Genomic DNA, 16,592 nt, shown 5'->3' with positions numbered 1-16,592 from the left:
ACAGTGAACAAAATAGGGAAAAATCCCTGTGCTTGAGGGTCTTACATTCTAATACAAGGATCCAGACAATAAGTACAATACTTAGACTGCTAAGTGATGATACAAACCAAGGAAAAATAAATAAAGCAAGAAAGGATAAGAGTGAATGTTGGAGAAGGGTTTGCATTTTTGACATAAGGTCATTATAGAAGCTCTCACCAAGGTGACATTTGGATAAAGACCTGAAAGAGGTGGGGTTCAAAGAAGGAAAAATAATTTAAATGACCAATATGGGATCAATCAAATAATTGTGGTAGAAATTGCAGAACTGAAAAGTATGCAGCCATTAAAAATTGTTTGAAGGCTGCTGAGTGACATGGGCAATGCTTATAATACCAATGCAAAAGCCAAATATAAAATAGTACATATAAGATATAATCCTGGCCGGGCGCGGTGGCTCACGCCTGTAATCCTAGCAATCTGGGAGGCCGAGGTGGGCGGATCGTTTGAGCTCAGGAGTTCGAGACCAGCCTGAGCAAGAGCGAGACCCCATCTCTACTAAAAATAGAAAGAAATTATATGGACAGCTAAATATATATATAGAAAAAATTAGCCAGGCATGGTGGTGCATGCCTGTAGTCCCAACTACTCGGGAGGCTGAGACAGCAGGATCCCTTGAGCTCAAGAGTTTGAGGTTGCTGTGAGCTAGGCTGACGCCACGGCACTCACTCTAGCCTGGGCAACAAAGTGAGACTCTGTCTCAAAAAAAAAAAAAGATATAATCCCAATTATGTAAACATGGAAACCCACTTGGAAGGAAATATAGCAAGTTATCTCTGCACTAGGGACTTAGAGGTGATTTGTATTACTGTGTCTTCATTTTCCAAATTTGCTATAATGAGGCTGTTTTATTTTTTATAACAAGAAAAAGAAACAACTTAATGATAGATATTACAGTCTTAAGGTAGATTGGAAAGTGTACAAAAACTTTTAAATGAAGGTGCTGGCCAGCTATGCCTAGAGTACTGGGTCCAAGTTTAAATATCACACATCAAGAAAGATACTGAAATCTGAAGTGTCTGCCATAGAAGGTATTCAAAACATATATCCCATGAGCTCAAGAACTAGGAATAATATATAGGCTGGAGAAAAGATGAAAAGAACAAAGCATCTTTAAACATTTGAATAGCTATTACAGGAAAGGGAAATAGAAATTACTCAGCATTGCTGTTGCTCCAAGGAGAAAGACCAATGGGTTGGATTCAGAGGACAGATTTCAGATCAGTATGAATAATAACTTGCTAACAATCATGGCTGTCTATTATCAGGTGGTGTTAAGCAACCTTTCCTGGAACCATTCACACTGAAAATAGATGACCATATGTACTGGATGATAAGACTGCCATTACATAATTGCTAAGGACCCTGCCATTTCTGAGCTCCTCTTGTACTACTCTAAAAAGTTATTTTATGCTATGATCACTTACATAATTCCATCTCCATCTACCTCCCCTTCCCTTCAAAAAATATATGTAATAATACTTGTTACTTTTAAGAAATCATTTTTTAAAGAGCAAAGCACCCTTCAAAATACACATCATGGAGATTTTTATGCCTCCTTCTGTGTACAGTGAGGAGACATACTTTGCAAAGAAATCAATACCATTAAAATCATGTTTTAAGTATAAAAACATTTTTCTATTACCAACCAGTATTTCTCTTTACTATATATCTTCCCCCTAGGAAAAGACTACCTGGACTATTACATGTCAGGATATGAGATAATCACCTCTCCTGTATTTCATGGTATCTTGTACCATTTTATTCTCAGTGACTTTAGTTTATTTCAAATCAGGAGTAGCAGAAATATCACCTAATACTCAGCCTTACTACAGATTTTAGAATACAGTCAATTCTTTCCTTAGCTCTCAGGACAGTCACAATTTCAGCCATCTCAGGAATAGAACAAGGGCCTTCTTGAGAGCTCTTCCAAACCCTGCAAATACTTCCAACAAAATTAGCAACCTTCAGAATTCTGTTTAAAGTCATTAGTGTTGCTTAAGTAAGTGACTGAACCTGAAATACCTGCATGGGACCATGAGAATGTAGCATAGAGCAGAGCATGAACTATAGAACCTTATAGCTTGGTGGGTCTTTATAAATATCTGAATGGATTAAGTTTAGGCCATGTCAGTCACCTGGCCCAAAACCCTATTCCAACCCCCCCTCCATTTTACAGTTATGAAAACTGAGGCTCAAATAAGACAAGTGATATGTCACAAGTAGTTGAGTTAGTATCCAAGCCAAGACTAGAATGAGTAGGCCATCAGAAATCCCATTTTAAGAGGGATTGTTAATATGTAATTCTGCATAAAACAATTTTTTTTCTTGTCGGGTGCCTCGTTGTATAAATTGCTGAATCAAGAGAGTTGGGGGATCTGGGAAGGGTGCTGGATCATTGAAAGTTTCATTAAGCTACATGCCATATAAGCTGGTTTTCAAGTAAATCTGTGCTGCTGTGGACATAAGCCTGCAGGGACCCTTACCTTTCCTTACTATTTCAGCAGTATAATCTACCAAACATCTGCAAAATGAATATGCATCGTCCAGCTGAACTGTTAGTAAGAACTGTGAGCATCAGACTGGGAAGGACTGTTAGAAACTGGGTGCCATTTACCTTTACTCAACTGTGTTGCAAAATTTAATAATGGTGACCACTCCTTCCTTCTTAAAGCAGTACATTTTCCTCTACACATGAATCACAATTTATGCCTATACAGCTCAGTGACTATCTAGAACAATGTCTATCTCCCCATCTAGGCCCCAAGGTGGCAACAACTATGTCTATTTTGCTCACCACTATATCCTCCATGCCTAGTAAATGGTATGTATTCAGTAAATATTTTTCCAACAAATGGATGAGGCTCTACTCTCTTGGCACTTTCACAATATTGTGCTCTTACAGTTTTCCTTCTATATATCTGACTTTCCCACCTTTGTAGCCTTCACACAGGTTCATCGTTTTTATCCATATCCTAAAGATTAGCATTCTCCAAAGTACCATCCTTGGATCTCCTTTTTCTACTTCAAGTATTGAGAGGCAATGACTCTCAAATTACTCTCTCCAGTTGAATTTCTTTCCAGAGCTCTGATCACATATTTTCAACTATACTCAGTACATTTTATTGGGCTATAGCAATAGTACTATCTGTGTGATCTCAGACAAACCAAGTCTCACCCTCTCAGGGTCAGTTTTCTCATCCTTAAAATGAGGGAGTTTCATCTCCTTTGCATATAAGGTGCCAATTTTCATAGTTAACATGCAATATTATTTACAGTCAAGCCTTCCATTTATCTTGCCAAACATTTCTCACATACTGTATTTCGCCATACATTTTACTCCAACACAACTGGCCTCTGCCCAGAATACCTCTTCCACGCCCCAGCTCTGCAACACCAAAATTTATATAATCTGCCAAGCTCAGTTCAAAGGCCACTTCCAGGAAGCTGGCTTTGATTTCCTTGAAGCCCTTTACCTCTCTTTTGTGGGTGTGTATCTCACCCTCCTAGTACTGTAGTTGTTGGTGTAATTTCTTCTGTCTCCTACTTAATTGTGTCACCTGGAGGGCAGAGGCTGTTTCTAAGTCATCCTGTGTCTCCCATATTGTCTTTGGCTCATAGTAGGCATTTAGTAAACTGAATGGATTCAGTTTAGGCCATGTCAGTCACCCTGCTCAAACCCCTTTAATCAGTCCTTGTGTTTCTGGAATAAAGACCAAAATCCTTACAATGGACCAGTATAGACACACTGGCTTTTTTTACACTTCCCAAATTCATTATGCTTCTCTCATTACAGGCCCTTGTATGTGCTCTTCCCTCCATCTAGAAAACTACTACATCACTCCATCATCCTCTACTTCAGCCCCATACACATCTCCACTCAGCCTCAATATTACTTCCTCAAGAGTGCTTTACTTAAACCCTAAGCTAGATCAGTTTCCTCTATTATATATGTTCATAGCCCCACCCTCCATACTTTTCCTTTGTAGCATTTACTATTGGCTGAAATGACATAGTTGTGTAATTATCTGATTAACAACCTCTTCTGTATCCAACTATAAGCCCTAGGCAAGCAGGAATAATGTCTGTTTTGCTCATCTTTGTATCCTCTGCACAGTATCTAACCATATCACTGAATAAATTACTAATAATAAATAATTAGGCGAATGATTGAATTGTCTGAGTTAAGGGTAAAGACTTGAGACTTAGAGTATACACACTCTTTGCCTGGCTTCCTAAAATCCCTTCAAGATAAAAATTGAGATGCCAGGTAGAGCTCTGAAATAGTCATGCTGGCCTTCTATTCACCATGAGAAATTTATAAAATAGAATGAATGCTGTCTCCCCAATGTGGAAGAAAGCCAAAATTGCCTTTCTTTAATGAATATATGACCCCATAACTAACACCAATAGTCCATTAACTCATTTAACAAACATTTAGTAAGCACCTACTCAATGCCATACACTAGGCTAGGGGCTGAGGGTACAATAAACTGAACTGATACAGCCTCTCACCCATTTAGAATATACAATTCATACATGGAATTTATACAAGCTATAAGAAAACTAAGAGTTTTAAGGAAAAAAAAAACCTTTTTAGCAGTCACAACACCTGAATAACGCTACTTTGTGTACACGTTAATTTCTCCATCAAATGAGATATTTAACTGCAGGGCAAAAGATTATCTGACAGGTAATTTAGAAGTTATAGCTGGGCCTAATTTGGACCTCTTAAATTAGATGGGCAGGTAGCCTAGATTAGTATTGCTCAAAGTGTGGTCTGCGGACCAGTGCCTGTCTGTGAACTTTTATTATAAGACAGTGACAACTGAAGTGCAGAAATTTGAGAGTAAACACTTAGAAAATGTTACAGCAATTTGAAAAAATAATTTTATGTCTGTTGAATCTAATAATAAAAATGCAGCCTTATATTTTGTATGTCTTTTCTTTCATTTCCTAGTAATTCATAATTAATGCATTTTACTAAGGTGACAGTCTTCTGTGATGGATTAGGGTAAAAAAGCCTACTGGTCCTTTGCTAAGATAATTTGACAAACACCACTCTAGCTTTGCTACTTGAAGTGTGATCAGTGGAACATCGGTTTCAGGATCCCTTGGCAGCTTGTTAAAATGCAAAATGTCAGGCTCCGCCCTAGACCACCACCCAATCAGAATTAGCATTTTAGCAAGATTCCGGGGGAATATTTTTGCACATTAGAGTTTGAGAAACACTGACCTAGATGATTTCTGAAGCCCCTCATAACCATGAGATTTTGTGATTTGCTTCAGATAGAGAATTTCCAAGCTGAAAGCCCCTTGGAGAGAGTCCACCTCATCATTTTATAGATGGAAACACTGAGGCCCATGGAGGGCAAGTCATGTGTCCAAGGTAATTGGCAAATTATCAGAGCCAGGAATGGAACCCGAATTTGCTAACAGCCAGGTCAGTGTCCCATTCCAGCACACCATGTGCCCATTCTTGTTCCACCCAATCCTACTCTGTACCATCCCCTCAGGGACCTCATTATTCCTGAGATACTGTCTGATACAACAGTTGATTTTTCTACCTTCCATATAATATATGAACCTTGAATCACCACTATTTCAAATGTCTTCTTTATGATAATTGCCCTTAATCACTCCCGCCACTCAAATCTTCCCACATCCTTATTGTCTGGGTGCTATATAGACATTCTGGGGCTTTAGAAGGACTAGAAGCAACAGATTACTGGTTTTTAGGAATGCAAAAGAGACCTTCGTTCCCATCAGTCCAGTTGACAACAGATAGCAAGCTCTTCCAAGGAAGAGAACATACACTATCAGAGCTACTTTAGAAAGCTCAGTACAATCAGTTTGTGGCTGACAAACAAGTGGGATATTAGGCCATATTAAGAAAAGTCCAGTTTCCAGAATGAGGTACATTATGGTCCCTCACTCTGTAGTCTTGTTAGCCCCAAGGCTTGATGGGAAGGCATGATTGTAGTCTTCAATTAATTGAAGAACTATTATTGAGGAAAAGCAAATTTGTTCCAGATAGTCCCAGAGAAGCAATGAATAGAAGTTACAGGAAAACAGATTTTGGCTTATAATGGGAAATACTTCCTGAAAATCAGAGTTGCTCAGTGACACAGAGAGCCACCTAATGAACTCTCTGCCACTGCAGGGGGTTCAAATAGAAATCAGTCAACAAATTGGATGCTTAGGACTAATTTAAGAACTGGGTGGAGAAGTAAAGCTTAATGACCTTTAGGGTTCCTTCCAGTTCCAAGGTTTTAGTACTGTGAAATTTTCAGTATAGGAAAACTCCAAACTCTCAGGAAATAAGGGCAAGGTCTGTTCCTAAAAGGCACTGTTCGAAGCTGAATGTGGGATGGATGGGGCCATGACAGTGGAAAAGTGAAGTCTTTCCAGGTATCATTTTCAAAGGAAAGCAGGCTGGCCAAAGAAAGCCTTTTGGCAAGCCCCTCCAGGAAACTTAGGTGAGGCTTAGCTCCAGCCTAACTTCCTGTTACTGTACACAAAGAGTAGGCCACTACTTTCCAAAAAATCTGACTAAGCAGCACTGTTTCTATTGTACCTATACTTGCCTAACAGACAAATATGTAAAACTCTCCCCAAGGAGGCAGTAGTGCTCAATGGTCAAGACCATGGATTCTATCTAGAACCAGATTGCCTGTGTTTTAATTTTCAGCTGGCACATTTAATTGCTGTGTGATCTTGGACAAGTTACTTAACCTCTCTGTGCCTCGTTTCCTCATCAGTAAACCAAGGATAATAGTAGTGTCTGCTTTGTAGGGTTGATGTAAGAATTCAACGAGGTAATAAACACTAAACCTTCAGCCCAGGATCTGAAACATACTACACACTCAAAAATGTTAGTAATTTGTATTATGGATGCTATAATTACTATTACAGGCAGCACAGCAGTGTCGTTAACTCAAAAAGTCCCCATCAAGCAATCAGATCCCTTCCCCTACCAATTCAGAGGGGCTACACTACAAGAGCTTCAGCCAGTCCTTGCATAGCTCCAGACAATAAGAACCTGCTGACCCCTCAATAAGCCAAACCACTCATGCTGAGAATTCTGGCTCCTCACCCTGCTCTCCCAAAATCCAACAGCAACCCCTCCCCCCAGTCCTCCTGCCCATGCCACCCAAAGCCACAGTCAGAGGAGTAGCAAATTGGGAAGCCTGTTCCAGACAAACCATCAGGTGTTTCCTCTCTCCCAAGGACACAGCTGGACCTAACAAGATGCTTACCAGTGGGACAGGGTGGAGTATCTGAATACATGGTCTAGGCTGTCAGCTCAACTACCTGGGATTGAAGGTGGTCAGGCAATGGGGCTTCCTCAGGAAGCAAGACAAACCTCCCAAGTTTGTAGAGGAAGTCAGGCCCAACCCCACAAGTGAGCCCCTTAAAGGAAGGGGGGAGGTCTCAACCTGCTTCAAAGGAAGCAGTTATTTACAACTTTCTGCTCACTTGCATCTGGGGGAGGTAATGGAGAGATGTGGAAAGGGCTGCATGGTACCCTCCTTCTTTTTCATTTCCAGCAGCCAGAAGCAGCTGCAGAGAAAGAGTTAAAAGAGGGAGGAAGCTCCAGCCATTACCCCGTCCCCATGCCTAGGGCTGTCTGGGGGTCATGACAGTGCTGTCTGCTCTGGCTAGGGGCCACTCTGTGGCTTTCTGCAGCAGCTGCCGGGCCCCCCAAGCAATTTGCAAGGTCAATGCTGACCTGCTTTGAAAGAGGAACAAAACAATTCACCAACAATAAAGCAAATCATGCATACAGCACATAGCAACCCCCTTCTCCAAATCAGGTTTTACCCCAGTTCCTCCCTTCCCAGATGCCGCCTCTGGGCTTCCACCAGCCCCGCTGGGGAACCCAGGATAGCATCACAGCTGCAGAGCATGTCTCGCTCGCCTCCCCAGCCAACCCAAGGAGACTCTCAGTACGGGGAGAGATGCTATCGCTAAAGGAGACCTGAGCTTGGGGGAGGGGGAAAAACGAACATTTATGTTTCTTACCGAGCACCACAGTCACTTCCCTCAAGCGGAGAGGAGAGAAGGATGAATGAACTGAAACAAGTTGGAGGTTGAGCCCTGACAGACCTCGGCTGCTTCTTCTCTTTCTCTAGATCTCTCTCTCTCCAGGTCCCTCTCTCGGTCTGTCTCTCTGGTTTGCTCGCTAGCTTGCGCGCGCTCACGCTCTCGCTCTCTCTCTCTTTCTCCCCTCCCTCCCTCCCTTTCTCTCTCCCTCTCTCTGTCTCTCCCTCCCCCCCTACCCTCCCCTGCTCCCCTCCCCCTTTGCTGGCTTTAGGTTCACCACTGCCTGGTGCTGAGCACGCGGCTGTGCTGGGGCTCTGAACACAGCGCTGCACAAGGCTTTAGATCTGTGGCTGTTTTACGAAAAACTAAAGTAGTATTTTATTCTTTAAGGTATCCAGCAGAGAAATAGAGGGAAGCTCAGAGAGAAGGGGAGGAGCAGAGGAAACAAGGGGAAGAGAAAGAGAGCAAAAGGGTAAGAGTGAATAGGAGGATAAAGGAAGTATGGATTACCGCAGCTGATGTGTGATGCTTACTTGCTGCTCCAAGACCGAAGAGTGAGCTTTCTCCCTTTCTCTCTCTCTCTCCCTTACATCCCCATGGGCGTGCCTGCTAACCCAGGCTCCAAATAAAGGTTTGACAATCCTGTCTGTTCAGATTCCATTTCTGAGGACAATAATGAGCTAAGAAAAATGTACATCAAAGAGGTTGTCATTCACACTCCACTAAGAAGAAAGAGTTCAGCCACATTGATCTCCTATTGACCTAACTTCCACCCCACCCCCAACAGTAGAAATGCGGACCAATTCAAAACTGTCAGCTGGAGCTTTCCTCAAGGCAAGACAGACAAGTAGCAGAACCACAATGCTTTTCTTTCAAAAAATTCTGAAGGTAATATAGGTATATGTAAGTGTGTGAATCTACATGTGAGTTTGCACAAGGGGGAAGGGGGGAGAAGGAGATTGATTGACTCAAAGTATAAAAAAATATATTCTCATTGGAGCAAAAGAAAAACAAAGCAACCTGGGCAAAACACAATAACAATGCAACATACATAGGGTAGAAAGAGACCTAAACTAAAACTAAAATAAGGAACTTAGGTTTGAGTTCTGTCTCTGAAAATTACTGTGTTGCCTTTGACGAGTCATGTCTTCAATTCAGCCGTCAATATCCTCAGTGACAAAATGAATGGTGATAGATATAGATGATCTTAAAAGATACTTCCAGATCTAACACTCTAGGGTCTAAAGACAGAAAAATTCCAGGTGAAGGAGGAGTTGACAATGAAAAATAAACTACCAAATTTCAAAGGCTCTCCAAAGGTAAGTCCCCAAATGGGACCCCAAATCACATTGACTCAACATTCCTTTTTTAGTGTTTCAGGGTCAATATGAATATAAGCATATGAATAAACAGCTGCTCCTATCAAAGAATTCAGCCTCTACCCACATATAATGATAATCACAAAAGTTTTCTTATTCAAACCCCTCATACTGTGATTCCTAGTTCATTTAGTCAGAGAACCAAAGAGCATCTGATTGAAAGTAAGTTATGTTGCATGTTTTAAGTATACTAGCCTCAATATGCATACAGCCACTGGGACATAGTAGGCATTTAAAATTTTGCCCAAAGGGTGCCATTTCTATGTAAACTATCATCCTGTTGAGTTTTTCCCCCAAATTCCTAATATTCTCTACTCCACAGTGAGTTACATGTGCTACACTCCAACTGCACACTTCTTCAAAAGCTTTTATCCATACATTGAGTGTGTAGAGAGATGGGAACCCATAAGCTTAGAGACACTGAGCTAAAAGGATCCATTAAGATAACCATCTCATCATACAAGAAGAGAAACTAGACTAAAGAAAAAATATAACTCATACAAAGTCATAGTGAGTCAGTGGCAGGGTCAAAACCAGCAACCAGACTGCTGATCCCAGAGACAGTATTTTTTGCCTACCAAAGCAACATGTAAGTTGTACATAAAGCAAGTGTGTATGTGGGCACATAGCTATGCACACTCCTTCCTGTGTAGATTTCTTTCATAAATGTCCATTGGATTTAGTGGATTAGTAAACTGGAAAAAAAGAAATGTTATGAATTGATGTAAGGTTTATGTATTAGTTTCCTAGGGCTACCATAACAAATTACCATTAATTTGGTAGCTTAAAACAACAGAAATGTATTGGATCACAGTTCTGGATAGCAGAAGTCTAAAATCAAGGTACTTCCAGGACCACAATCCCTCCAACGTTTCTAGAAGAGAACCCTTCCTTGCCTCTTCCAGCTTCCAGTGGTTCCTGGTAATCCTTGGTTTATAGAAGCATTACTTTAATCTCTGCCTCTGTCTTCAAATTGCCTTCTCCTCTATGTCTTCATGTGTCCAAATCTCCCTCTTTTTTATCTTATAAAGACACCACTCATTGGGCTTAGGACCCACCTTAAATCCAGGATTATTTATTCTCAAGATCTTTAACTTCCTTCTGCAAAGACCATGCCATCTAAATAAGGACACATCCTGAGGTTCTGAATGGGCATGAATTTGGGGGGAACATAAAATCCACTACAGTTGTTAACTTTTCTTTTTGTCAAATTAAGATCCCAAACAAACAAATAAACCATCTGGGGTGCCATCATTTTAAAAAATTAACACGAACGAGTTGGATGAAGATACTCTCAGAATCAAAACTCTTCTTTAAAACACACAATTTTACTCGTGAAAAATTAACAGTATTTTCATAATTTTGCTCATTTTACTGCAAACCAAAGGAAAAAAAAGAAAAAAAGAAAAACTATACTCACAGCCCAAGTGGCTTAAAGAAGGAGAAAACAGAGTTTAGGATGACCACTGCAGTTGAAAACTCATGAGAGAAATACAAGAATGGAGAAAAATATAGAGTGGGAGACCCAGATTCTGTATAAACTGCTTAACTCTCTGGTGGAACCATGAAGTATGCATGTGGAGACAGATTCCAAATAGCCTAAATAAAACTGAAAGAATTAAACAGTCTTCAGTGCTGCCCACAAGAGAGAGTTTGGAATTTCAATTTAGTCACATTAACTGTCTATTCAAACAAAACAAATCAATACTCTACAGGAAAATAAAAGAGAATAAAGGGACCCTATAATATATAATTCACAATGTTCAGGGTACACTCCAAAACTACTACTAAAGCAAAGAAATAGGAAAATATTACTCATACTCAAGAGAAAATACACTCAATAGAGACTGGCCCTGAGATAAGCCTGATGTTGAAATTAGCAGAAAGGATTTTAAATGATCTGTCATAAGTATATTAATGGAAATAAAGAAAAATGTACTTGTAATAAATGAACAATAGGAAAGCACAGCAGAGATAACAAAAAAGTTTTAAAACCAGATGTAAATTCTGGCACTAAAAGTTAAAGTATCTGAAGTAAAATTCACTGGGTAGGCTTAACAGCAGATTGCAAATGACAGAAGAAAGAGTAGGTTAACTAGAAGATAAATCTATAGATATTATCCAATCTGAAATACAGAGAGAGAAAAGATTGAAAAAACACAAAAAGAGTGTCAGTGATATATAGGATAACATCAAAGTTATAACATACATGGAATTGGAAGCCCAGAAGGCAAACAAGAGAAGAGGAAGAAAAAAAAATTTGAAAAAAAATGCTTAAAATATTTCCAAATATAATGAAAAGCTATCAAATTAACTATATGAAATATGTGCAGGTTTTTGTATATCAATTGCACTTCAATAAAGGTATTTGAAAAAAAAAGGAAAAAAAAACAAATATAACAAAAACACATACACATACAGATTCAATGAGCTCAGTGAACTCCAAGCAGGATACTACAGTCAGCCATATGATAGCCAAATTACTGACCAGCAAGTATAAAGGGAAAATCTTTCCTATTTATTTTTTTTTATTTCAGCATACTATGGGTGTACAAATGTTTAGATTACATATATTGCCTTTTCCCCACCCAAGTCAGCGCTTCAAGCATGTCCATCCCCCAGACGGTGTGCACTGCAACCATTAGGTGTGAATATACCCATCCCTTCCTCCCCCCTCCCATCTGCCCAACACCCGATGCATATTACTACTAAATGTGCACATAGGTGTTGGTCAGATAATATCAATTTGATGGTGAGTACATGTGGTGCTTGTTTTTCCATTCTTGCGATATTTCACTTAGTAGAATGGGCTCCAGCTCTATCCAGGATAATACAAGAGGTGCTAGTTCACCATTGTTTTTTGTGGCTGAGTAGAACTCCATTGTATACATATACCACATTTTATTAATCCACTCATGGATTGATGGGCATGTGGGTTGTTTCCACATCTTTGCAATTGTGAATTGTGCTGCTATAAACATTCGAGTACAGATGTCTTTTATACAGAATGACTTTTTTTCCTTTGGGTAGATGCCCAGTAATGGGATCGCTGGATCAAATGGTAGTTCTACTTTTAGCTCTTTGAGGTATCTCCATATTACTTTCCACAGAGGTTGCACTAGTTTGCAGTCCCACCAGCAGTGTATGAGTGTTCCTATCTCTCTGCATCCATGCCAACATTTATTATTTTGGGACTTTTTGATAAAGGCCATTCTCACTGGAGTTAAGTGATATCTCATTGTGGTTTTGCTTTGCATTTCCTTGATTATTACAGAAAATCTTGAAAGCATTCAGGGGAAAAATGTACACTGAAGAACACAATAAAATTGACCATTGGCCTCTCATAAAAAAAAGTCATCTTTAAAGTGCTGTTTTTTTTTTAAATCTAGCAGTACAGAATTTTACGTCCACCAGAAATATCCTTCATGATTAAAGGCAAATATTGACATTTTCAGATAAATGAACATTAGGACAATTTATCATCAGCATATTTACACTATAAGAAATACTAAAAGGAATTCTTAAGTCTGAAATGAAATGATACCAGATGAAAAGCTGGAGCTTCAGGAAGGAATGAAGGGCATAAGGAACAGTAATATGTGGGTAAATATAAAATAATATTTTTCTCTTAATTTATTTGAAATATATATGAGAGTTAAAGGAAAAATCATAAGATTATAATGCACAGTATATAATATACATAGAAATAATATGCATAACAATTATAACATAAAAGAGTGGGTGGGAGAAAACTAAACTAGACATTGGCAAGTTCCTTAAATTTTACATGAGGCAATACAATATTAAGTCTACGTAGACTTTGAAAAGTTAAGGATGCATGGAGAAGAGTGAAATCAACAAGGTGCTAGAATAGTAAGTCCCAGCCTTTATCTCCTCACAGAAACACCTATTTAACAAAGATACACAAATGAAAATACCTTTATGAGACGTACAGAATCCAGTTAAGAGGTGGAATACTCAAGATGAGCACAAAAAAACCAAAAACAGTAATAGGTAAGAAGAGCAACTTAACTTTACTCACATCAGCCTCTCCCCCAAGCTGGCAAAGCTCAGCACCAAGAGTTTGCCTTGGCCCATGATTTCTCTCTCAAGAGAAAGGGAGAGTAGAGCATGCATCTAATGTCCCAGGCTTTTCAGTTTACTGCCTTAAGGACTAGTGCCTTAGGAGGTTGCCAGAGACTAGGGACAAGAAGGAATAGGGGATTATTATTTACTGTGTATAGAATTTCAGTTTTATAAGATGAAAAGAATTATGGAGCTGGATGGTGGTGATGCTTGCACAACAATATGAAGGCATTTAATGCCACTGAACTGTATACTTAAAAATAGTTAAGATAGTAAATTATAAGATACGTGAATTTCACCACAATAAAAAAAATTAGAAAACAATTGAAGGAGAGATAAAGACTTTACCAGACAAACAAAAGCTGAGGGAGTCCATCACCACCAGATCTGCCTTATATAAAATTTTAAAGGGAATTCTTCAAGTTGAAATTAAAGGACACTAAACAGCAATACAAAAGCATATAAAAGTATAAAACACACTTGCAAAGTTAAATATCTAGACAAATACAGACTACTGTAATATTGTAATGATGGGGTATAAATTACTCTTACTTTGAGTATAAAAGTTAAAATACAGAAGTATTAATAACTATAACCACAAAAAATTGTTAATAGGTATACAATACAAAATATGCCAATTGTGACATCAATGACATAAAGCAGGGAGTGAAGAAGTAAAAGTGTAGAGTTTTGTATGCAATTGAAGTTAAGTTTCTATTAGCACAAAATAGACTATTATAACTCTAAAGTATTTTCTGTAAAGCTCATGTCCTCAAAGAAAATATATGTTGAAGATATACAAAAGAAAAAGATAAATGAATCAAAGGATATCATTATTTTTAAAAAATCAACAAAAAACAAAACAAAACAAAAAGACAGGAAGAGAGGACAGAGGAACAAAAGAACTACAAGACAGAAAAAGTAACAAAGTAGCAATAGTAATTGCTATTATCAGTAATTCTGTAAACATAAATAAATAGAACTCCCAATCAAAAGCCATAGAGTAAATGAATGAATATTAACAACAACAACAAAAAAAACTTGGCTATATGCTGTCTACAAGAAACTCACTTTAGCTCTAAGGAAATATATAGGCTAAAAGTAAAGGCATAGAAAATGATATTCCAAATAAATGGTAATAAAAAGACAGCAGGAGTGGCTATTAATTTATATCAGGCAAAATATATTTTAGAGCAAAAACTGTCATGATAGACAAAAAAGAACATTATATAATAATAAAAGGACAAATTTTCAGGAGGATATACTAATTATAAATGTATGTATCTACTATCAGAGCACATAAATCAATAAGTCAAACATTCACAAACCTGAAGGGAGAAATAAACAGAAATATATTAATATTGATAGTAGGAGACTTTAATACCCCAGTTTCAATAATGGATAGAAAGTTGAAACTGAAACTCAATAAGGAAAAATGAATTTGAATAACATAAGGGATATTGGTCTGTAGTTTTTTTTCTTGTTGTGTCCTTTCCTGGTTTTTGTATCAAGGTGGTGTTGGCATCTTAAAATGTGTTGTGGAGGATTCCTTATTGCTCAATGTTGTGGAATAATTTCTGCAGAATAGGCACCAGTTCTTCTTTGTAGGTCTGGTAAAATTCGGGTGTGAAACCATCTGGTCCAGGACTTATTTTGGGGAAGCTTTTTTATGGCTGCTTCAATTTCGATACTTGATATTGGTCTGTTCAGGAATTCTATTTCTTCCTATTGAGCCTGGGGGGGGGGTGCTATGTGTTTCTAAGAATTTGTCCATTTCCTCCACACTTTCAAGTTTATGTGCATATAGGTTTTTATGATATTCATAGATGATATTTTGTATTTAAATGATATCTGCTGTAATGTCTCCTTTTTTTCATTTCTGATTGAGCTTATTGGAGTCCTTTCTTTTCTGCTTCTCATTAATCTAGCAAGAAGCATGTCAATTTTGTTTATTTTTTCAAAGAACCAACTTTTTCTTTTATTTATCTTCCATATAGTTTTTCGATATCAATTTAATTTAGTTCTGCTCTGATCTTTGTTATGTCTTTTCTTCTGCTGGGTTTAGGGTTGGTTTGCTCACCCTTTTCCAGTTCTTTGAGATGATTCATTAGATTGTTTATTTGTGATCTTTCTGTCTTTTTCATGTAGGCATTTATGGATATAAATTTTCCTCCCAGGACTACTTTAGCTGTGTCCCACAGATTTTGATAACTTGTGTCTCCTGTGTTTTTTAGTTCAAAGAATCTTTCGATTTTCATCTTAATTTCCTCCTTAACCCAATAATCATTCAGCAGAAGGGTGTTCAGTTTCCACGACTTTGTGTAGAGATGAGAATTTCTGTTGCAGTTGATTTCTAATTTTATTCCACTGTGGTCTAAGAAGATGCATGGTATAATTTCAATTTTTAAAATTTGTTGAGACATATTTTGTGGCCTAGGATATGGTCAATCTTAGAGAATGCCCCATGAGCTCATGAGAAAAACATATATTTAATGGTTTTGGGGTAGAATGTTCTATAAATGCAGGTCAGGCCCATTTGTTCTAGAGTTCTGTTTAAGTCCACTGTTTCTTTGTTTATTTTCTGTTTGGAGGATCTGTCCTGTTCTGTCAGAGGGCTGTTGAAGTCTCTGGCTATTATGGTGTTGTTGTTTATCATTTTGTTTAGCTCACATAGGATTTGCTTTATGAATCTGGGTACACCTGAGTTAGGTGCATAAATATTTAGAACTGTTATGTCTTCTTGTTGAATTGTACCCTTCACCATTAAATAGTGATCATCTTTGTCTTTCATTACTGTTTTTGTTTTGAAGACTAAGTTATCTGAAATCAGAACTGCTATGTCAGCTTTCTTTTGGTTTCCATTTGCATAAAGTATTGTTTTCCATCTCTTCACCTTGAGTCTGAATGCATCCTTGAGGGTTAGATGTGTTTCCTGAATCATCTAAAAGCTAAAGGTCAAAGGCCAGATTCCACAATGGCTCAAAAGAGAAAATAAAGCAGCACAGTTGAGCTCAACAGTATGAACAGAAATCAACCCCACTT

At 38.2% G+C, this 16,592-nt stretch overlaps 1 protein-coding gene across 1 annotated transcript in view; it reads right to left on the bottom strand.

Annotated features, from left to right (window-relative positions):
• GABRA3 (gamma-aminobutyric acid type A receptor subunit alpha3) overlaps positions 1–8,241 on the bottom strand; it is a 239,983-nt gene extending 231,742 nt beyond the window's left edge. The window contains exon 1 of the mRNA XM_069463221.1: positions 8,065–8,241. The gene's annotated coding sequence lies outside the window, so the exon portion shown is untranslated. The remainder of the gene's footprint in view (positions 1–8,064) is intronic.
• Positions 8,242–16,592: the final 8,351 nt, after the last annotated feature.

The sequence above is a fragment of the Eulemur rufifrons genome, chromosome 30 (assembly GCF_041146395.1).
Source record: "Eulemur rufifrons isolate Redbay chromosome 30, OSU_ERuf_1, whole genome shotgun sequence".
NCBI lineage: Eukaryota > Metazoa > Chordata > Mammalia > Primates > Lemuridae > Eulemur > Eulemur rufifrons.
Note: the sequence above shows the minus strand (reverse complement) of the source record. Positions and strands in the feature narration are given on the sequence as shown.